Source organism: Manis javanica, chromosome 14 (assembly GCF_040802235.1).
Source record: "Manis javanica isolate MJ-LG chromosome 14, MJ_LKY, whole genome shotgun sequence".
NCBI lineage: Eukaryota > Metazoa > Chordata > Mammalia > Pholidota > Manidae > Manis > Manis javanica.
In genome coordinates, this window is record NC_133169.1 from 6,901,966 (window position 1) to 6,924,130 (window position 22,165).

The 22,165-nt window shown below is 47.9% G+C and overlaps 1 pseudogene; it reads left to right on the forward strand.

Annotated features, from left to right (window-relative positions):
* The first annotated feature begins 1,957 nt into the window (after window positions 1–1,957).
* LOC108407173 (uncharacterized) lies at window positions 1,958–9,614 on the forward strand (annotated as a pseudogene).
* The last annotated feature ends 12,551 nt before the right edge of the window (window positions 9,615–22,165 follow it).

The window sequence follows — 22,165 nt, forward strand, 5'->3', positions numbered from 1 at the left end:
GGTTGATACTCCTATTATCTCCATTTCAGAGATGGCAAAACTGAGGCTTAGCAAGGGTAATGCCACAGAATGACCTTCAAAGTTTCAAACACAAATGGATACGGTCTTCTGATACGCAGAATCCAAATGAAGTATCATTTAAGTACAGTATACTAATACAGTAAAAACCTTAAATAATGTGAATTTTGATATAATACAATTGGCAAAAGGGTCGTGTCTTTGCCCAGCCCTTGTCCTCACCCAGGGAGGGCTAATTGTCTCACTGGGCATGGATGCCAAGGCATCTAGTGCTGGGAAGCAAGGAGGGGAAGGTTGGTTCCCTGGCATCTGTGGTTCCTCAGTGTCTTTGGACCAGGCCAGCAGATGAGTGCAAATGGCTAGAAAATTCCTGCTGTCCTGGGAGTCCAGCTGGTACCAGGCCCCAGAATCGCCACCTACTGGGCATTGCCCCCAGGCAGCATCAAACCCCAGCTGGGCTGTGATCCGGATCTTGGGCTTGCTTTTCTTTGCCTGCTGACTCAGTGTCAGCCCATGTAGTCACCGAGCATGCAGGAACTAGGCCCTACTGTGTGCTGATGCTGACTAATCCCTGGGAATTGGAAAGATGAAAAAGGAAGATCCTGCCCCCAAGGGGCCAAGAGTCCGCCCCCCTGGACAGTGTGCAAGCAAGCAGATATTTATGAGGCAATGGGGTAGTGTTATAGTAGAGGGAAGCACAGGGCCCCCGAGAGGCCCAGCAGAGGGCTCCTATCTAGCCTGGGGCTTCCGGGAAGCCTTTCCCAGGGCGATGATGCCTTCGGCTGGGATGGAGGGGATGTTAGGGAAGGGTGGGTGAGGCAGGTGGCAGGGACGGAGGCAGTTCAGAAAGATGAACTGCAAAAGGCAATTTACAACAGTGAGAAATCACAAGGGGTGTGTGGGGAGACTCGAGAAACAGTCTGTGCTGATTGGAGCCCAAGATGTGAGACTTGGTGACAGAACACGAGGCCAGAGGCTGGCAGGAAGCAAGCAGATCACTAAGGGCCTTGTCCATCAGGACCATGACCCTGGACTTTACCTTGGAGAGGACTGGGGACCTCGGGAGGGTTTCAAGCTAGGTTGTGACATGTCAGCTTTGGCTTTTAAATAGCTCACTCTGGTGCCTTTCACCTTCTTTCTTTTATGTCCCCTCATCTTCACATCTGTGACTCAAAAGCTACATGTGCTAAAACTGGTGAACTCTCAACACGGGAAGTGACTGCAGGCTGATGTTTACACATGCACAGCACAGTCTGCCGGCTGCCGGGAAGCAGGCCAGTGGGCTGCTGAGTGTTATGGGCTTTTCTCCACAGCGGTCGTTGCTCTGGGTCTTGTCATGGGAAATTCTAGCCCCTCCACTCCCTCCCAGGCACCTCCCCCTGCACGTTGGGCTCCTCTGGATTCTTCCTGCTCACCCTCCTCCCCCTGGTGGTCCGAGTAGGCTTGGGGACCAGAGGCCAGGGACCACAGCGCTTGAGAAATCCACGCTGAGAGACCAGGTTCTGCTTTTAGTCGCCAGTTTACAGCTTTTACTTTCATTCTCTTTCAGGGGAAACGCAGCTTGCAATGGTTCTCAGGGTCACCTGCCTTCATTGCTGTCCTCCCTCAATTTTTAAGGCCTCCTGCAGGCCTGCTGATGAATCCGTTAATGTGCATAAAACCTGGCACTTTATAAAGAACTTTTACTTGAAGAAATCTGATCCCCACTACAATCTTGTGACATATAAACAAGCCTGATAGTATTATGTCCATTTTATACAAATGATGGACTGAGGCTCAGAGAGATTAGATGGCATCTTCTGGCACATGGCTCACGTGGTTTTTGAAAATAGGTCAGTGTAGCCCAGCCGTGGGAATGCAGCAGCCATAAGGAATATTTCAGAGAACTACAATGTCCCCAACCAAAGTCACAGAATTGACACTGAGAGGCTGGATTCCCATGAGGCTCCACTCCCCACTTTCCTACCCGCCACAGGGCAAGCACATCTGTGAGCTTTTCTTCTCCATGGTGTCCGAACCAGGCTCTTGTTGGCCCCTGTCCACAGGGGCATTTCAGGTATATGGCAAAAGAATGAGTAAGACAGCTCTTGCCTTAAAAAGTGTTCACAGTTCTTTGGTCCTATTCTACAAAGATCTATTGAGCCCTCTGCGTGCAGGTCCTGTGCTGTGTGTGAGGTGGGCTACGGGGAGGAATTAAGTGTGGTGAGGTCCTCTGGGCAGCACAATGCAACCAGCAGAGCATCAGCTTTGGGGGCAGACGAACCTGGGTTTCCATCTGGACTCTGCTTCCCAGCTAGTGACTTTGGGTAAGTTTCTTAAGCTCTTTGAGTCTCATGGTCTTCATCTGTAAAGCGGGATAAGAACGCCTATCTTACAAGTCTGTTGGGAAGGTTAAATGAAACAGTCAGTGTGTTTAATGTACTCGGCGCGGTGTCTGGCATTCGGGGTTCATGCCCTGATCTGATCTTTCTGTGTCTCTTTCACCAACCTTGAATCCAGATACAGGATCTGGACCGATAGGCTCTGCCCCCTGCACTGCACCTAGCCACAGAGCTAGGCCGTTGGCCCTCCTTCACTCACTACTCTGAGCTTAATTTCCTTCCATCTTCTCTCCTGGGGTGCTCATGAGCCACGGGGGGAGACACACAGCGCAGTTATTTGTGAGGCAGAATGAAGTAAATGCTTAAACCAAGAGGGGCCAACAGAAGTCCAGGCTGAAGGAAGCCAGGGGGCTGGCCTGGCCGGACCAGGAGCGCGGAGGGCCGCCGAGGCCCAGGAAGGAAGGGGCGCTGGAAGCAGACCTGCTGAGTTAGTGCCCTTGAGGGTGCAGGGGCCAGCCAGGCTGCTGGGTCAAGGAGGAGCTCCTCCAGGATAGACATCAGGCCCCAGCCCCGCGTGGCTCGGGGAGGTGCGGCTGGTCCCAGCAGCCCCCGACACGGTGTGCTTCCCGCCAGCTTGCATGATTCCCCAGGCGCAATCAGAAACGGCTCCGGGAAATGAAGTTGGCCATTGTGTGGATTCCGTGGTGGGCCCAGGAAGAGGCGCCACCCCCGGTTTGGCAGGCGCACTCCCACAGACAGCAACAGCTCTCCCACCCCCGTCACTGAAGCTATTGTCACAGGATTTCTTGGTTCTTTTGGCAAAGAGCCTCACCACCTGGCCTAGGAAACAGCGATGTAGCCAGTACTTCTGGGTCCCAGTTTGAATCAAGACCCAGATCCCTCCCTGAGCATGCAGCCTGTCCTTTCTAAACAACTGTGCAGCTCACCTGGGTCAGTTTCGAATCCTCTACCTCCGGGGAGTGAGGGTGGGTGCTGCAGAAGTACCCTCCCCAAGGTGGGTCCTGCTGCAAGGAGTGCATTTATGCACTTGTCTACACAAGGCCTGCCTGGTTTCGGGAGGATGCAGATGAGTCTCAGTCACTAACTTATTGCAGCGACTTGAAGTAGCTTTGACAATACTTCTAGTGAGGTATTTGCTTGCATTAGCTCATTTAACCCTCATGAAATTCCAGAAAATGGCCCTTCCTGTTTCTCAGGTGAGAAAACCAGGACTCAGAGAGGTTAAGTAACCTGCCCAAGATTGCACAGCTAGTACCTGGTAGAGGAAGGGTTTGAACTCAGGCAGCCTGACTAGTGCTCTGGTGTTTGCGCTCGCTCTCCAGTCAAATGCATTATAGGCTGGCATCCCAACCGTGGTCCCACCGACCACCCATAGACACAGAGTGGCCAGCACAGTGCTAGCCCACCTGCTCTAGAACGGTATGTTCCCAGCATCCCTGCTGGCCTCTGAGGAGCTGGCCTCTGTTTCAGAAGTGGCTGAACAAGGAATTAGGGTGATACTACGAGGGAGTTTCTGCTGTGGATGGGGTTGAGCTAAGTGAGTTCCAGTCCTATTGCCCAGATTGGCAGGAGGGTGACTCAGAGTAACAGCAGAGGTCCCCCCCACAGATACTTCCCAAGAATTCTCCTTCCTCTCTATTCCACTTGGCATTTATAACCCTTAGGACAGCCGTCATTCATTACTTCATTATGTGTTACTTAATTAAGTAGACGCTCAAGGAACCCACTGTAGTGTGCAGGGAAGGGCACCGATCTGGGCTCTAGTTCTACCGCTAACTAGTTACATAGTCTTGAGCAAGTCACTTAAGTTCTTTGGGTCTCTATTTTCTCATTTATAAAATGGGAATAGCAAGCACATACCTGACTGGCACGGCTGGGAGCCTCTGGCCTGGTCAGGCTGCCCCTGCAGCTTCTGTTCTGTCTGCAGGGCTGGAGGCTTCCAGGGGGGACCCAGACCCTGTGGTGATAGCTGGGACCCTAGGGGCTCTGTCACTCTGTCCCTGCAGCTACAGGCTGGCAAGCGGGTGGAGAGCATCTTCTGATGCCCTGTTCAGTCCCCATGACAATAGCCACAGTAACCTTGGTACAAGCTGAAGGGCCAGACACCTGTTACCAGGTAGAAACCCAGTACTGAGGTCATGTGAGTGTGGTGGGCCCCAGCTGCTCCCTACAGATCAGCAACCTGAGCTGGTGGGGAGCAGGGCCCTGTGGAGCCCACCTTCATCACGCATACCGGGGAGTACAGACTGTAAGCTCCTGGCGAGGGACCTGGGGCGGTGACCTGGGGGCCTGGGCTCCCGGCATTCTTATAGCCTTTCCCACTTCCCCTTTTGTGATGTTGACAATTTTCTTTCTGACTACAATGCTAATAGATGCTCACTGTAAAAACATGAGTAAAGTAGAGCTGCTCAGAGGATCTCCTGAACTAGGCTGAGGCCCAGGACCTGCCCAGACCTATGGAGTGGGAAGAGAACCCCCGTTTCAGGCTCTGAGAACTGAGTTTTGCCCCAGCCTACATGTGTGGGAAAGAGCTTCGTAACATCTGTACAAATGTACGGGCATTGGATTCCTTAGAGAAATTAAGAAGTTGTTTTAGCAGGGGAAACTACAAACAAGACAACAGGGGTGCCTATCAGACACACAGCAGCAAGAAGGCCGACACCCGAGCGATTTGGCCGGTGAGGACACAGGGAACCACTCTTAGATTCAGAAAGCTTATTATTCATATAGGTAGTGAAAAGGAGAGTAACCAAAATTGCAGGCCTCTGGGCCCTTGTCCCACACCCCAGAAAGTACGACCACAGTATGTGCAGGGTGAGTGGTGGGACCCCTGTGGCTGAGGGACAGATTCTAGATTGCAGCTCTGTTCTAAGAGGATGGAGCAGGGAGCCCCGCATGTCACGAAGCTGCCTCAGGAGGAGCCGCAGAGGTGAGTGGGAGATGGTTTCAGGCTAGTGCCTCCCAGCCGCCACCCTCTCATGTTCAGGGGGACACTCAGGATGTGGCCAAGACCCAGATTAACTGTGACCCCAGCTGTGGGCAGGGTCACCAGGGGGCCATGACAGAGCTGTTCCCTTATGGTGGGAAACACGGAGGGTATAGATGAGCGAGGATGAACATGGGGAAGCTGACTGATGGAGGGAAAGGGGAGAACCTGGGGCTTTGGATGGGAAGCACCCCTATTAGACGGAGGCGCTGTCTAGTGGGGATGCTGGGACTGCTCCCTGTTCAGGTTTGCGTGGCTGCGGAGGAAGCTTTCGTGCCGTAAATCAGGCCCGCTTCTCAGACGGAGGTGGGGACGCCGGAGTGGGGCTTCTGGCCTGGGGGCAGGCTGTTCACTAGTGTGGGCCCAGAGGTGGTGGGAGAGTCGCTCTGGCTATGCTGACGGTCACCTGGCAGGACAAGCTCAGCGTGGAGAGGCGCCGGGGATCCGGGGCAGGACAGAAGGCTGCGCTTAACCAGGAGGGCTGGCGTCTCCCAGAGAGTCCTCTCCAGGCGGATGCTCCAGCCGCAACAGCAATGACAACGCGCCGGATTTTTTATCCTTCAGTGGGTGCTTCCCAAGTCACGGGAGCCTTGTGACAGCCTGGCCAGCAGGTAGGAAAGGGGTTTTTATTTCTAGGCTCAGGAAACTCAGGAAACCAAGTCTCAGAGAGGAAAATGACACAGAGCAAGAAAGCGGAAGAGCCAGGAGTAGAGCTCAGGGACCCTGACGCCACCCCTTCTCCCTGGGTGTCTGGGTGTCTGGTATTTAACTGCTTGAACTAGAGAGGATGCTGAGGAGAGAAGGGTCTACAGAAGTCAGGGAGAGAGTTGGGGTCCCAGGCCCCGGTCTGTAGAAGGCGCACTGGGAGGAGGCTGCAGAGAGTTACCCGGCAGAGGAAACGGCCCCCTCTCTGTCTCCCAGGGGACATGCAGGGCTGGGGGTCCCACTTCGCACCGCTGAGCTGCCCCTGAGGCCACTGTTGGAGAGGCCCCAGGACTGAGGCCGAATCTGGGGAGCCGGTCCTGATTGTCTGCGGCTGCTCTTGCCAACACACCTAAATTCTCCTGGCTCTGGCCTGGGGATACCTTAAGGAGAGCATCTGGGTGCCTGCGCTCAGCCCAAGACTTAATGGGGTGGAGGTCGAAGGGGCTGCAGAGGAGCCGGAGAAGCCACAAAGGCACAGGCCCTGTATCCCCAGGAGCCTCATCCTCTAGGTCCCCCAGCAGCATCTGGGAGCTCAGTGTGCATTGCAGAGCCCCCTGCTGGGGAAAGAGATGATTACAACACGGTTCCACGCTGGTGAGTACAGACAGAGCCTCCATCCGCTCAGCTCAAGGGCAGCACCCTGGCTTTGGGGTCAGATTACTGAATTTGGGTCTTAATAGATGAGACTCTGAGAAAGTTACTTTATGCTCTCTGAGCCTGTTAAATAGAGTAGGTTTAACACGTCCCCTGTCTACTTCACAGGGCTGTTCTGGGAATCAAATGAGGTATCAAGTGACATGGCCTTAAACCACTAGAATGGATGCGGGCAGATTCTGCCTCTATTATTGGTCGTTATGTGCATTCAGGGTACTTCGGGGTCTTAGCCTCAATGCCTGGTGAGGGGGAGGCCCCGAGCAGTTGTCCAGTCCTCTGTTCTTTTGCACATACAGTGCAGCTGGCCCGGCCCACGTCACACTGAGGTCCAGGACTGCTGCAAATGGACACTGTATCGTCATCCTAACATGAGTAGCAGAAAGCAGAGGAGGCATTGTGACCTACAGCTGGATACCCTGGGTATTGTGTTGTGTCCATGGAGTGGACTGTGTGTCCTGTGGAGGGTTTGATCTCAGTGTCTCCTTGAGGCCTGGGGAAAGTGCTGTGCCCCTGACCTGTGTGGTAAAGGACCCAGTCAGCAGCAGCCCCCACCCCCGCCTTAGTGGTGCCCCTGTGTGCAGGTACCTGGCAGCGGGCACACCTGCACAGCAGCCCTGGGGGTGGGGGTAGAAGGTGCAGGAAGGAGAGGGGCTAACACCCTTGAGAGTTGGGGGTGAGCCAGGGTGGGTGGGTTGCATCACGTGATCAGGGGAGAGGTTGAAGGCCCCTGGAGGCAGTGGGGAGGCTGGAGGACTTGGGGCAGAGGGAACTTGGGGGAACCTGGGCTGTCCTGGGTGGGTAGGGATCCCCTGAAGCTGTGGTTTTTCCCTCTCTGTCTGCAGGGCCAAGAATCCTGGGAAGATACAGAGTGGGGGAGATAGTGATTGGCACCCTTGGGGAGTTGGCCTCTCTGCCCCTGAAGGTCCCGGTAGAATAGAAAAGTTGGCACTCTCAAGGGCTTATTGTTGTTTTGCAACCAGGACCAGCAAGTAAACCAGTCTTGGTTTCTGGGACTCAGGGACCCTACAGCAGAGGCTGAGCATCCCCCACTATGGCTGCTGTCTTCAGATCACCCCCTTGAGGCTGAAGGACTCAGGCCCCTACAGAGCCTGGACAACTCTGCATACACCCCCGATCAGCATCACCAAGGATTTCACCCTGTGTGCCTATGGTGAGTAGGGAGAGAGCCCACATCTGAACTTTGACCTTTCTTCTCCCCTGCTTGGCCAGACCAGAGCCTTCTCAGAGCTTGAACTTGCCCTTCTTGGCACAGAGAGGCTGCAGGAGCTCAATATCACTGCCAGCTCCCAGATCATGAAGGATGGGACCTGCTTTGTCACCTTGGCCTGCTTCTTGGGACAGGCTGGCGAGGCTATTCAGTGCGTCCAGGACTCCCTCGGCCGGGGTGGTCGTGTCCCACGGGGAACGTTTGCAAGGCTACTGGTGGACTCAGGCAGCCTGGCCTGGGGAGGTCTCTCCTGCCAGCTGGGTGAAACCTCAACCCAGACCAGGGAGGGAGAGCTCTTGACCCGGACAGAGAAGGAATTTGAGAACAGGCCAAGGGAGTGCGGGTAAGAAAGGAATTCATTAACATGGGAGGAGCAGCAAGGATCAGAGCTGCGTAGTGCCAGGAAAAGTGACCCTGTATTTGTGCAGCCAGGCAGGCAGCAGAGAGCAAAGCAGAACGGAGGCAGAGAAGGAAGGTGCATCGAATGCCTCCTCAGCGTAGGGGGAATCCCCTGCCAACTCCTACAGCCAGGGTCCCCTGGTGTCCAGTGTCCACTTGATCGGCACTGTGTGGGAATTAAATTCCGACCACTGCAGAATTTGGGGGAGCCTTGGAGCACTGGATGGGATGAGATTATGTTCTGAGAACGTCCCAGAGCAAGAGGGGGGGACGTTCTCAGCGCAGGCTGCTAAACCACGTGATCAATCAGCTGCCGTTCTGCGGGGTTACCCTGACGTTGGGAGAGCGTGAGCCCCTGCCCGCTCAGCTTCCCGCAGCTGCTTCCCTACTTACTGGAAATAGAAAGGAGAGAGAAAAAGATTGACTTTAAGATCAGAAAGCATTCAGACAGGAGTTCCGGCAACCTCAGAGGAAAGGTGCGCTTAAGGGTTTAGGGTTTGGGGTTTTATAGGGCCTTTGGGTAGGGGTTGGTATAAGGCAAGATGCATACAGGTGATTAATAATTCCTTTGAAGTTTTGTCATAAGAATTAGGGTCATGCAGGTGGCTGTGTTGCTCGGGATCTCGGCATTCTTTACCCATGTAGGTCTGTTTACACGTTGGAGGTCTGTCTGTTGTCCTGGTTACAAAGTCGCTTCATCGATGAAGGGGCGGGAAGAAGAGGAAGAACAGCGCAGTGAATTAAAGAACAACCTAGGCCTTCTTTGCAGGCCAAGTAGATTTCACAGTGGCATGACCCTTGACCTACCTCCCTGCACTACCTCAGAACCACTCTCCGTGTGTCCTGGAGACCCGGGGTCAGCGGCAGCTGCCGTTGCCCTGTTAGGAACCCCATTCGCCAGAGCTTGGCCCCATCCCACCAGGCCCCTCTGCTCAGGTACCCTCTTCCTTCGTGGACCTCTCCCTCCTGGGCACCCTCTGTCAGGTGCTCAGCATCCCTGCTGGCCTTCCTCGGGGTTCCAGGAGTGGCTGAAGAAAAGGAGGACAGGATTATCTGCAGCAGGGAGTGTCTCTGGGTGGCAGCAGAAGGGGCTCTGGAGTCAGCACACCAGCCCCCCTCTGTCCACCTTCTCGCTGTCAGTGCCGGACCCCCTGTGCCTGGGCTTGCTGCAGACTCGGCAGGGCATTCGGCTCATTCTTGAGACTCCCTCCCCACTTGGTCCTGCAGAGCCCATGGGCGAGGGGTCCCTTATCTCCTTGGCTGTGTCCTCAGAGAGCCCCCAGCCCCGCCCCCACCTAGAAGTGCTCTGAAGGGAAGCTGAAGCCGTGTTCCTCTGGCAGCAAGGGTGGAAATCACAGGCCTTGGTAGGAAACCACCTTAATCCAAGCACATCCTGTCTCTCCTCTCCTCCACTGACCCAGTCTCCAGTTCCGCCCTCCTTGGGCTGGTTGTCCCCAGTGACATCCTGACTGCTAAGTTCAGGGACTCCTCCTCCGTTCCGGCACCCCTGGGCGGCCCTTCCCTGGAACCTCTTCTCCAGGACCACAGTCCTTCTCAGGATCCATGCTGCTCCATGCCCAGGCCTCTCTCTGTGACCCAGGGCGGAAAGCTGGTGTCATTTGGAGCCCTTGTCTTCCCCACCACTGCCTGCAGCGTTTGCACCTTCCCTTTATTCCTCGCCTCTTCTCCTAACTACTCCTGCCCCTCCGCCACCCTCCTGACTGTGCTGCTAGGGGGTTATTCTAAACGAAGGAAATGCTCTTGCAACTTTCTGCTTAAAACACTACGAAGTCTGCCCACTGTCCAAGGGACATCTATTTTAGCACCTCTTCACTCATTTAAGCAATGCATGCTTACAGAGCATTTTTTAGGTTCCCTGTGCTGTTCTAGACATTGAAGATGCAGTGAGGAAGAGGTCCGGATAAACGCCCACCCATCACTTACAGTCATCACGGTCTACAGCTAACCCTGTAAATGACATTAGGAGAAGAGTACTGAGCGGATTGTATTATGGCCTTTGTTGATATGTCTGTCTTCTCCATTGAATCGTGAGCAAAGGCCATTCTTACCTTTCTCTGATACACGTACTAGGTGTTACCAATGTGGATCCGGCAAGTATTTAAGGAGCAGCCTATGCCGGACACAAGGCAACATGGTGATTGACTTCAGACACTAGCATATTCTCCCTCCCTCTCAATGGGGCCTGGAGGATGTTCCAGTTCCATCCTAGCTTCCGCTTCTGAAGGGACCCCTGGACTGACTCCCACCTCTGACTTAACTGCTTGAAAGTCCCTTCCCCTGTTTTCCCATCTTCCCATTTCTTCTTTCTTTTACCCCAATTCCTAACGACTGTTCATCCAGCTTCCTTCCTACACTGCTCCCTAAAGAAAGAATTTCTTCTCTTCTGGATCCTTCTGTAGACTGAATAGATTTGACCTTGATATGTGGAGAAACCAAGAAGAGGGATGGGAGATTGGTGTGGGTGTGGGTGGGGGCACACAAGAGACAGAGACAAAGGCTGTACATGGAGCGCGACTGGTGCCAGCATGTCCCAGTGTGAGTGACAGGGACTGATACCGATGCAGGCGTAAAGCCTCTTTCATTTTCCAACTGAGTTCAAAATTACTAAGAGACTGCTATATATTTTCTGCTTAATCTGTTTATATTTTGTTTAATTCTGTTTTAAACTTCTCAGAAAGAAAAGAGGGCTTATTCATTTTGAAAAAATGGAATGATTTAAACACAAGAAAGTTATTAAGGGTTGTGCATGTTATTAATGTTTTGTTAACACACTTAAGTTAATGGGCTCGGAGGGCCTAGATTCGACTCAGATTTCATCTCTTTGGAGCAGCCTTTTGACCACCTTATTTACGTAGATCTTCCCTCTTTTTCACAATCATCTCACCCAGTCCAATTTTGTCAGATTAGTGTTATTTGTAAATATAAATTTATTTGTTGCTTTACTTACTTATTTTCTGTCTCTCCCACAATACAGGCAGCTGCATGAGTTTAAGAACTGTTTCTGTTGTGTTCACAGTGGGAAGCCCAGGGGGTAATAGAGTGTTTGGCTTTTACAGTAGAAATTTCAGTGTTTTTTGAGTGAATGTATAACTAACGGGATGAGAGTGGAGAACCTTTGTTCTTGAGATTTGAAGAATAGCAGGAGCTTTCCTAAAAATCTGGGACCTATACCATTGTGAGTGAGTGTTTTCTTTCTGCTTTTGATAGAAGGAAGAAGGAAATGGAATCTTTATCCTGAAGTTTCTTCGAATGCTCAACAGTTGGCAAAAGGAAGGCTAAAATCAGAAAAAAGCCTCTTATAGGAGGTTTTGTCATCAAACTGCTTGGAAATGCCAAGTAGGCTGATAAAGAGTTTGAGCCATATTGTCGTGCCTGAGGGGGATTGCCCCTGGGCAATTTCACTCTACTTTCAGTGAGACTGAATAACAACTGAACGTTTAGAGGTAAAAGGATTTATACCAAGCTTTATTCTCAGGGTGGCAGATCAAGTGCTGGCATCAAGTCTGCCTCTAGGCCAGTCACAGTCCGTCTGCTTTCCTGCCTCTGCAGAGCAATGGGCGGAGCTCTTTATATAGTAACTGGTAAGGGCTCACTGCCAATGGGTGTGTCAGCATTAGCCTACACAGTAGGGCAATTACATCACCAAGTAGTTTAGGGTCAGGTGAGGATCCTGGCCACAGGAGCTTTCATTTTCCCTACACACATATAAACAACTGAACCCAAAGCAAAGTTTAGGTAAGAGAGAAACCTTGCAACCACTGCTTTTTCACCTTAAGCTGATTACTTTGTTTCCTATTTCACTTGTAACCAAGATTGACAAACTCTATCCCTTATACACAAAAATTTCACTCAAGAAGTTAGTGATTTTTTCTGAAATATAAACGGACAACTGACATCACTAGATATTTGAGGAAAGCCTCAAATATGAAAGATAATCTCCAAAAAAAACTAAATCATTAAAAAAACATAAATAAAGGAACTTGGAAAAAGTAGAGTGCAGGGAACAAGAAAATGTTAAATAAAACCCCCAAACTTATACTTAATATTCTTAGAGACATTGAGAAGATACTGCATTTGAAAATAGGACAGAATGGCAAAGAAGAGAAGTGAGAAAATAGAGAATAAGAGATCTAAAAAATTAAAAATGTGATAGCAGAAATATTTTAAAAAATCAGTGAAAATTTTCAAAATTTAAAATTGAGTAACTCAGAAAGAAGAGCAAAAGGTTATTAAAAAAAAGTTCAGTTGAGTAAATCTGAAGAGCTAATTGGTTTTGTTAAGCAATTAATGAACCATTCTATCTAGCAAGTAGGGAGATGCTCTTGGAGTCCAGAAAATGAAGGTTTTTATAGACAGGAGGGTGGCTGGCACAAGAAGTTATTAGCAAAAGATAAAAAGGGATTGTTTCAGGCAAGGTCACTTTCCCTTAGGGGAAAAGTAGGGGTTTTTATCATGCAGACAATCTCGTCTTTTGTAGGGGAATGGTGAGGGCTCACGTGACAGATTACTTCATTGGTGCTAACCAGAAAATTCTTGGTTGACTGTTAATGTTAGGCAGAAAAATAGATAAGAGCAGGTAGAGGGAGAATAAGGCCAGTAAAGCCCACTAAAAGGAACTCAAAGAGTTAACCAGGTAAAACTAGAGGGCCAGAGAGGACTCACAGGGTTAATGAGTTAATCAGTTGAAACTCCAAAGGCCAGGAGTAACTTGGAATGCCCAGATATTCCCCAGGTAAAGAAAAGTATCTGAGCACAGCCCATGTCTTCATTGTTATCAATTAGATCAAGCCATTGTAAAATTTACTTTAGCCTGCTAAAGGGCCCAGTTTATTCTTTAATTTAATCTATATGCTGTTCTTTCCTCTTCCTCCAGCCCCTAATCAAGTAACTTTGTAACCAGGGCAGGAAACAGACCTCCGAAATGTAAATAAACCTATGTGGACAAAGAACACCGAAGTCCCCAAACAGCAGTCACCTAAAAAACCCTGTTCATAATACAAAACTCCAAAGAAATTATGAATCACCTGCACAGATCATGCCTTATGCTGACCCCTATACCCCAAAAACCTATAAAACCCCAGACCCAAACCTGTAAGTGTGCCCCCTCTCTGAGGTTGCCCACACTCGCCTTTCTTTGAGCGTGTCACTCTGCCTGTCTTACTTCAGATAAATAGGGAGGGGTTGCTGAGAGCTCTGATTTGGGCTTGAAGTTCCTGTCGCCTGGGTGCCTGGGACAGGACTGCAGCTGTATGGTCATGCTCCTGAGTAGCCTGCCTGAAAGTCTCCTTTCTTTGCCTTTGGGAAGTTCTCAGAACATCATCTCACTCCATCCAGTGCTCTGCAGATTCTCCACATCCTGGGGTGGTGGGGACTTAGTTCCCATGCTGTGCAGATCCAAGCGGACACTGGATGCCAGTGGCACTGGCTTCAGCAGTTGGCAGGGATTATACCCTTAGGCTGAGTGGCAGTTCAGTGAGCTTCCCTTTCTTCCCTCTATTTTTCCTTCCTCTCTATTTTATTCAAGTAAACCTGCTTTTGTCTACCTTGACTCTTGCCTCCTCCTCCCTTGGAGTGCATTCAAATAAAACTTTTACTCAGCTTCACTGCTGTGTCTCTGCTCTTCAGTTCTTTGCTGCTGTGGGGACAAGAACCGAGGAAAATTAACTCAACCTCCTCCAACATTAAAACTGCATTTCTGGGGGGAGTTGAAACTGCAATTAGGTCAAGCATTAAGCCCTGGTTTGGAACCTGACTTCTCCTTGGGCTTGTTAGGCAGGAAAACAGATATGAGTGGGACAGAAAGAGAATAAGGCCATAAAGCCCACTAGAAGGGACTCCACTAGAAGGGACTCAAAATGTTAACCAGTTAAAACTAGAGAGGCAAGAAAGACCCAGAGTTAATGAATTAATCAGTTAAAGCTCAAAAGGCCAGGAGCAACTTGGCCTGGGAATGTTTGAATATTCCCCAGATAAAGGACAGTATCTCAGCATAGCCCATGTCTTTATGATGTTAATCATGCAGGCCCAGCTTATTTTTTAACTTTACCTATATACTGCTTTTTTCTTCTTCAGCCTTAATCAAGTAATTTGCAGCCTGTGCAACTAATTTAGCAAGCAGGCCCAGCTATAAATAATACAGTAAAAGGCAGAAAGGATTCCACCTTAAAGATAAGATTGCATTTTAAAACCCAGGAAGTAAGAAGTAAGATTCTTACCTTACTCTTTAGCAAACAGACAATAACTCAGCCCGCCTTGGGGGCCAGGCAGGTGGTCTTGTTTGATATGCTCCCAGACCAAGAAACTGATATATCAGGAGAAATCAGAGCAGTAAATTTCTTGTGTTAAGTTAATTTTAAATATTCACTTAACAAGTCCACACCCCTAGCCTTTGTCACATTCCTGAAAAATCCTTACAAGGGAGAACCCTCAACCTTATAGCCTCAGACCTCTCTCCGAGGTCACCTGCACTTTCTAATGCTTAACCTTTTTACGTTAAGACCTTTTCCCAATCTTTCAGGGTGCCTCTCCTCCCTGAGGTTGCCTGCACTTTTTCTCTCTTTAAGGCATTTTAAATGAAACTTTTATTCTGCTTCAATTCTTTGTTGAGGCAGGGACAAGAACTGAGGAAAATACACAACACTTCCCTAACAGGCTTATGGCTAATTTTTTTTTTTAAACAAAACAAAGAGATGAATACAAAAGAGAAAAAATAAGACAGTTAAAGGATCAAATTAGGAAGACCAGCATCTAGAAATACAAATTCTAGAAAGAGAGAATAGAAAAAATAGAGCAGAGAAATTTAAGAAAGAAGTAATATATTTTTTTCTTAGAGCTAAACAACGTATGTCTGTAAATTGAAAGAGCCCACCTGATTTCCAAAACAATGAGTGAAAAAAATACCCACATCCAGTCAAGATCATGAATAGAAAAACGACTAGGAATAGAAGAAAGTTTTCAAAAGTTCAGAGAGCTAAAAATAGGTCTCTGTGGTATAATAAATATATTAGGTCTTTGTTCCTGGTTCCTAGCACAAAGCTCCTGAAAGGAAGGAGTGACACACAGCAGCAATTCACCGGAGAATTCCGCTTTATTAGGGAAAGGTGCTGGGTTATATAGGAAGGGGCATGAGCTGATTGAGGTGTCACTTCTACAGGGCTGGTGGCTATTGGCTAGGTGCTGGGATTGGGAGGGGGGCGAGAGGTGATTGGGCTTCAGGTGGCGCCTTTGGGGACTGAGGACCTGGAAGAGAAGCTGGAAGTTTGCCATCTTATGAGTGGGGGCCCTTCAGCTCCTAAAACCTGAGTTTCTGGAGTTTTAAGAGTGCCTTTGTTATTCACAAAGAGCCTCCTTTTTAGCACAGCTGAATTTATGCTAATGAGTGATTTAGGATGGGGTTCCTAGATAGTCTCAGGATGGGGCTGGTCACTGGAAAGACCAAGTAATGACAGGGTTGGAAACTTAAGTCCCACCCAAGGACCTCTGGGAAGGGGAAGAGCATGCTACAGATTAAGCTTCATAAAAACTCTAACAACATTTGATGAGCTTTCAGGCTGGTGAACACATCCACTTGCCTGGAGAGCAATACACCCCAGTTCCACGGGGGCAGAAGTTCCTGGTTCCTAGCACAAAGGAAGGAACCTCACTCTCTGTACTTTCATCTGGTTGTTCATCTGTCTCCCTTAAAGTAAACTGGTAAACGTAAGTTAATATTTCTCTGAGTTCTGTGAGCCACTCTAGCAATGAATCAAAACTGAGGAAGGTGTTGTGGTGGGAACCTCCAATTTATAGCCAGTTACTCAGAAGCACAGTTAACCTAGATTTGCAATAGATATCTGAAGTGGGAACCGTTCTGTGGGTCCTTTACCTGTGGGATCTGACGCTATCTCCAGGTAAACAGTTTCAGAACTGAATTAATCGCTCATTGTTGTTGGAAAACACCCATGAGAAACATGAACAAAAAGCTGGGTATCAGAGTGGCGTGAAACTTCAGCTCTTCTAGAAGACAATGAGGCAATGCCTTCAAATCCTGAAAAATGACTTTTAGCCCAGAAGTCTATATAAATCATACCAATTAGCATTCAAACTAACAATGGAGGCTTAGATTGAAAGATCTGCACCGTTGGTTATTCCAGAATCAGAATCAAAAAGTTTTCCCCCACACACTCTCTCTGCTGGAAGATGGGCTTCACAACAGTAAAGGGAGTAAACTAAGAGAGAGTGGGACAAGGACTGCAGGAATGAGAGAGAGGGGAAAGGGATTTCCAGATTAGTGGGTTGGAGGTCTCAGTACGAAAGCTGTGCAGCAGGGCCAGAGAGCGTCCAGCTCAGAAGGGGCCCGAAGGGGCAGAGAAATTTCCCTTCTTCTCTTCTAGTTCTTTGGCTGGTCTAATAAGTAAGCTGACATAAGACATATAGACAGGAGAAAAAAGGTTTTAATTTCATATGCATGGGAGCCTTATCAAAATATGTGACTTAAAGACGTGTCCAAAGCAGACAGCTTTTATACCTTTTAGACAGAGAAACAATCAATTTGTGAAGAATTGACATGACAAAGGGGTTTGGGTTTAGGGTAGAAAGTGGGTGAAGAAGTAAAAGGTTTGTTTATACAGCCTTCTTAGCCCTAAATTCCCTCACAGTGGATGAAGATGCCTTTCACCCTCCTGGTAACTAGCACATGGAAGACTTATCTCCTGTTTTTAGGGGGAAAAGGAGGGTCAGAGTGTCCTTTTTGCACAGTTCTTCCTCAAGTACTTTTGATTCCAAATAATCAGTATGTCAAAGTGGCATATTTAGGGGGCAACATATTATGAATGCCTACAGGCGGAGTTCAGAGTTCTGGAGGCATAGAAAAAATGGAATTTCTAGATTACTTGGTTGTCTAATATGTTTGACCCTATTAAGATAAGTTTTACAGTGAAAAAAGACATGATCAATTACAGGAAAAACAAAGAGTTGTTAGAAAGGAAATAGAATCATAACACTCCATGGGGCTCAAGTGTGAATACATATTATGATAAATATCGAATACTTTAACAGAAAGTTGTGCCATAGCTATCCTGGTAGAGTGGGTGGAAAGGCCTGTGTGTTGTTGAGGGGTATTAGAGGAAATGTGGCGTAGGGACCAGGGGCAGGCCGCCCCAAGATGTGCCATTGTGACATGCAGATTATTTTGAGCTGAAAACCATCAAGGCGCAAAAGACTCAGGAAGATACTTTGACACTGCACCCCGCCCCACCTACCCCCACAACTGAATAAAGAGAATTTAATGGAGGACTGCACCAGGGGGAGAGCTATCACCTTAGAGACTTATATTACAATGTAAACTAGATGAAAGGAAAGAATGTGACAAAGACTGTTTGTTAAAATTCCTCTCTGTGCCCCATTGTTTTTGTTTTGCGTGATCAAGTATTTTGTTTACCAACATTTACTCTTTTCATATTCCTATGAATTGCTTCCCTTTCCCTTTGAAGTCTCAGACCCCTACCCCCTTCTCCTTGGCTCAGGATGGCATATACACTTCACTTTCCTTGTCTGTCTTTAAACTTTGTTTTTTTTCCTTCTGTTAACCTGTCTTAAGTCAATTTGATTCTTGAACCAGCTCCAAGAACTTTGAAGGGTAGAGGAGATTTCTTCCTCCCCAGCAGTGGCATGGGCATGGGCAAAGCAAGGGATAGGGCAGAAGAGATCCAAATTTGACACCTCCATAGCTAAAGTCAGTATATGATTTGTACAGTCAAGAAAAAGCAGAACAAACATATTATTTAAAGTTGACCGTAGTTGCTTATGTGGAACAGCGGTTCTGGGGTGTGGCAGAGGGTTGCTGTTTTTTGTTGTGAGTTTTATGGTACTTCTTGAATCTTAAAACTATATGAATATGTATAATACTTTGAAAACCTTTAAAATATTTTAAAATCACAAAGAGATAAGCAGCAACAGAAAAGAGAACTCTAGGGTCTAGGAATGGACCAGATGATATTGGGAAGACTTAGATTGGAGATGGGGATCCTCAGGAGGAAATGTAAATGAAGTGTTTAAACAAAGATGCAAAGATTACCTAGGAAAATTTTAGTTGAAACAAACTTAAGTACAGGTGGATAGTTTTCAGTAACTCCACCTCTAAGTTATGCTTTCAACATAATTCAGCATGGCTAACTAGTTAATAGTTATAAACAATATAATAAAGGTCCTATCTGGGAAGTCATTCTAGGGCCATCAGTGATCTTCTCTATTTTCCACACAACTCACAGTCAGGCATCCCATGTAGCATGATCCTGAACGGAAATACACAGCTGTTGAAGGCACAGACTTGCAAAGGCAAACCTGTGTCACAGAGCTCTGCTCACCTTTGCCTCTGATGAGAATCAACACTCTTCCCTCATGGGCTGTAGCCTGAGCATTTGAATTAGTTCAGTGGCTGTTTTAGAGATCTTGGAGAAGTCCCCAGGGTTCTGCGGGCATGGAATGCTTCACCATTCAGCCTCCAACCTTAGCTGGGGAGCAAATGGGAGGCTCATTCCTGATGGAAACGGTCTTGAGTTACTGAAAGCCCTGAGATCCCTGGAGGAAAAGAGGCTCAAACTCTGGCCTTTATCTGAAGAAAGTTGGGGGAGTGGGTGTTCATTGGATGCCTTTTTAGGTGTGTGTCTGAGTGCCTCCAGAGGACTTCCTGTGTGGCAGGAAGAGGTGAGGATAGGGAGAAAGAGGAGGGAATGGCTGACCCTTGGAAGTAAATTAACTACAATCCTTTGAAAGAGCAAACTGGAAGTTCAGACTAAACAGAAATTGCTGGGGAAGCTCCCTTAGCTTTCCTCAGTTGAAAAGTAAACAGATTTCCACCATCTGGCTTCTCCACCTGCCTCCTCTCTGCCCCTGGAAGTGCAGCCATGAAGCCCCATAGTTGCTACACAAGTCTCTGTGCCACTGTAGCTCTGGGAGGAGGGGGCTCCTTGCCTGGGGCAAGTTCACTCTGAATTTGAAGAGACTGAGTTAAGGCAAGGGCAAGAAGTTGGTTTTGTTTTTAACACGTTTATTCCCACAGCAGTCACAGACAACCCCGTACCCACGGCTGGCTCGAATGTGCTCCCCAAGCCAGCTGCAGGTTTGCTCCCCATCATGAGCTTACTTCTCCAGGACCACCAGGGCGCCACGGCTTCCTCTCTTCTCCTCAGCTGCCTAGCTTCACCTCCCTGCTCCCACGCTCTGGGAGCCACTTTGTGGGCAGGTCCCTGGTGACTGGAGGACACCTGACCAATTACATACCAGGAACACAGGGAGAGGAGAGAATGGGTGTTTCCTCTCTACCCTTCCTCTGGCAGGTACTCCCATGACTGACCAGTGGTTCTATCCCAGGTAAACATTCCATAAATGTGCAAACAGGCTCTTATTATATACAAAATGGGCACTAGGCCAGGCAGGAATCCTGGTCAGAAAGTTCCATTTTCCCAGCAGTCACACATGCTTCTCCTTTTACCCTTGGGCACAGTCCATAGTAGGTGCTCACTAAATGTTTGTTGAGTGATTGAATCAATGAAAAAAAGAATGAATGAGTGAATTAAACTCTCTGTGGGGAAAGGAACCCCTCCATTTCTGTTTGCCTGCATCACAGTGAGGAGGGTCTAGTTGGGAGCATTTACACCTCTGCTGATGCTTCTTAAAAAAAGTTTGAAGTGGAAAGGGAGCCCAGAAATGGACACAAGACTTAGGGATACCTATATACTCCCTCCCGTTATTCTTATGGGTATTTTAGGGTGACTATATGTCTCCTATAGGAGTCCTGTTTGCCTTTTTCCTTCTGTTCTTTTTAGACTCTTATCCAGATTATGTCAGTTCAATATTCTTCCCTCAGATGACTTCACAATATACATACAAGTTGGCAGTTTTACTCAGTGGACATACTGTGTGTCTTGCCCGGTGCTCATGATGTTTAATGTGCAAATATTTTTTTAAGGTTTATTATTTTCTTGAAAACAAAATAAAACCATCTGTGCATGGTTTACCACTGGCCGCGGGAGGGGAAGTAGTGAGCTGACCCAGCAGCGCCTGCTGTGCGACTTGGTCGTAGTCACTACTTCGCATTGTGACGTTGATGTCACTGCTTTCTCTCCCTCTGTTTCTGTCTCTTATGTGTGAAATGATGCAGTTGATGATGCAGTTGACTAAAGGATCCTTAGAGTCGCTTCCACCTCCAAAATTCTGTGTGTAAGGTTCAAATAGGAGAAGTTTGGCACTGACGTAGGCTCTGGGGACCGAGAATGAACAAACAGACTAGAGTTCCCTCCCCTTATGAGGCTTCCATTCTGGTGGGGCCTTCCTGAGCTCTCTGGCGCCATGTGACAGTGATGGGAAGGTGTGAGCAGAAGAGGATGTGGGCCTGGGTAGGAAGTCAGGCTAGGGCTCAGTCTGGTCCAGAGAACAAGTGACACAGGAAACTGGAGCCCCCCCCCCCACACACACACATACACACACATAAAGTGTTTAGAATGATTATTGGCATACACTCAATACTCTATATGTATTAAATATTATAGATAACCATTATATGGTTGAGGAACTCTTCTCTCTTGATGGCTAACTTGTTGACAGATGGTAGTAAAGGGTACGCTTAGGATTGTAGCCAGACAGAACCCAAAGCATCAAATTAAAATCAAAAGCACCAAATTAAAATTTTTCTACAGACACATGAATGAAGAGGGTTTGCAGTTCTCTGCCTCTTCTAGGGATGAAAAAAAGAGAAAGGGGCCATTTCGACTCTGGACTAGAGTCCATGACAGGCTGTCCCCAGCCGGAGGTTCTGGGTCCGAGTGTCTTGCTTCCTCAGGTGCCTAGTTATCTCTGATTGTGTGATGAATGTTTTTATGAAAAATAATTTGTAGGAAAAACTTGAGGCCAAAAAATGTCCTTTTCTTGTAGAAACAGTCTTTCTTTGCTTCTGCCAGGTGCTTGTGGGCACTAGCAGTCTTGATGCTTAATCCAATTCCAATGCATTAAGCACCTTAATACAGTCTTGGGGTTTCACATTTTCTTGGCTACATAGAGGTGGTGTAAAGCTAAAAAGGCTGATGTAAATATGTTTTTTCTTTTTTTCCTATTTTGCCCTTTCCCCCTCTCCTCCAGCAACTGCCAGTTTGTTCTTTGTATTTAAGAGTCTTTTTCTATTTTTTGTTGTTTTGTTTCTTAGACGCCATATATAAGTGAAATCATTTAGTTTTGTCTTGTTCTGTATGACTTATTTCACTTAGCAAAATACCTTCTAGGTACATCCATGTTTTTGCAAATTGTAAGAACTGTGTTTTTTTATGGCTGAGTACCATTCCATTGCATGCATGTTCCATTCATCTGTGGATGGACACTTAGGTTGCTTCCATATCTCGGCTATTCTAAGTAATGCTGCAGTAAACATTGGGGTGCATAAATCTTTTGGAATTAGTAACTTTGTTTCCCTCAGGTAAATGCCCAGAAGTGGAATTAGTGGATTGTATGGGATTTCTATTTTTAATGTTTTGAGGAACCTCCACATTATTTTCCATGGTGGCTGCACCAATTTATATTCCCACCAACAGTGCACAAGGGTTCCCTTTTCTCTACATCCTCACCAACAATTGTTATTTCTTGTCTTGTTGACAAGTTTGGAACCCTTTACTCACTTTAGAACTGTTGGATTTCAAACACTGACATATATTTCCACTGTTTGCAATCTTAAGCAGTTCAACAGAAAAGAAGAGACAAATTATTTCTGTGTGCATATATATATATATTATATAGAGAGAGATCTTAGCCACTCTGACTGGTGTGAGGTGATATCTCACTGTGGTT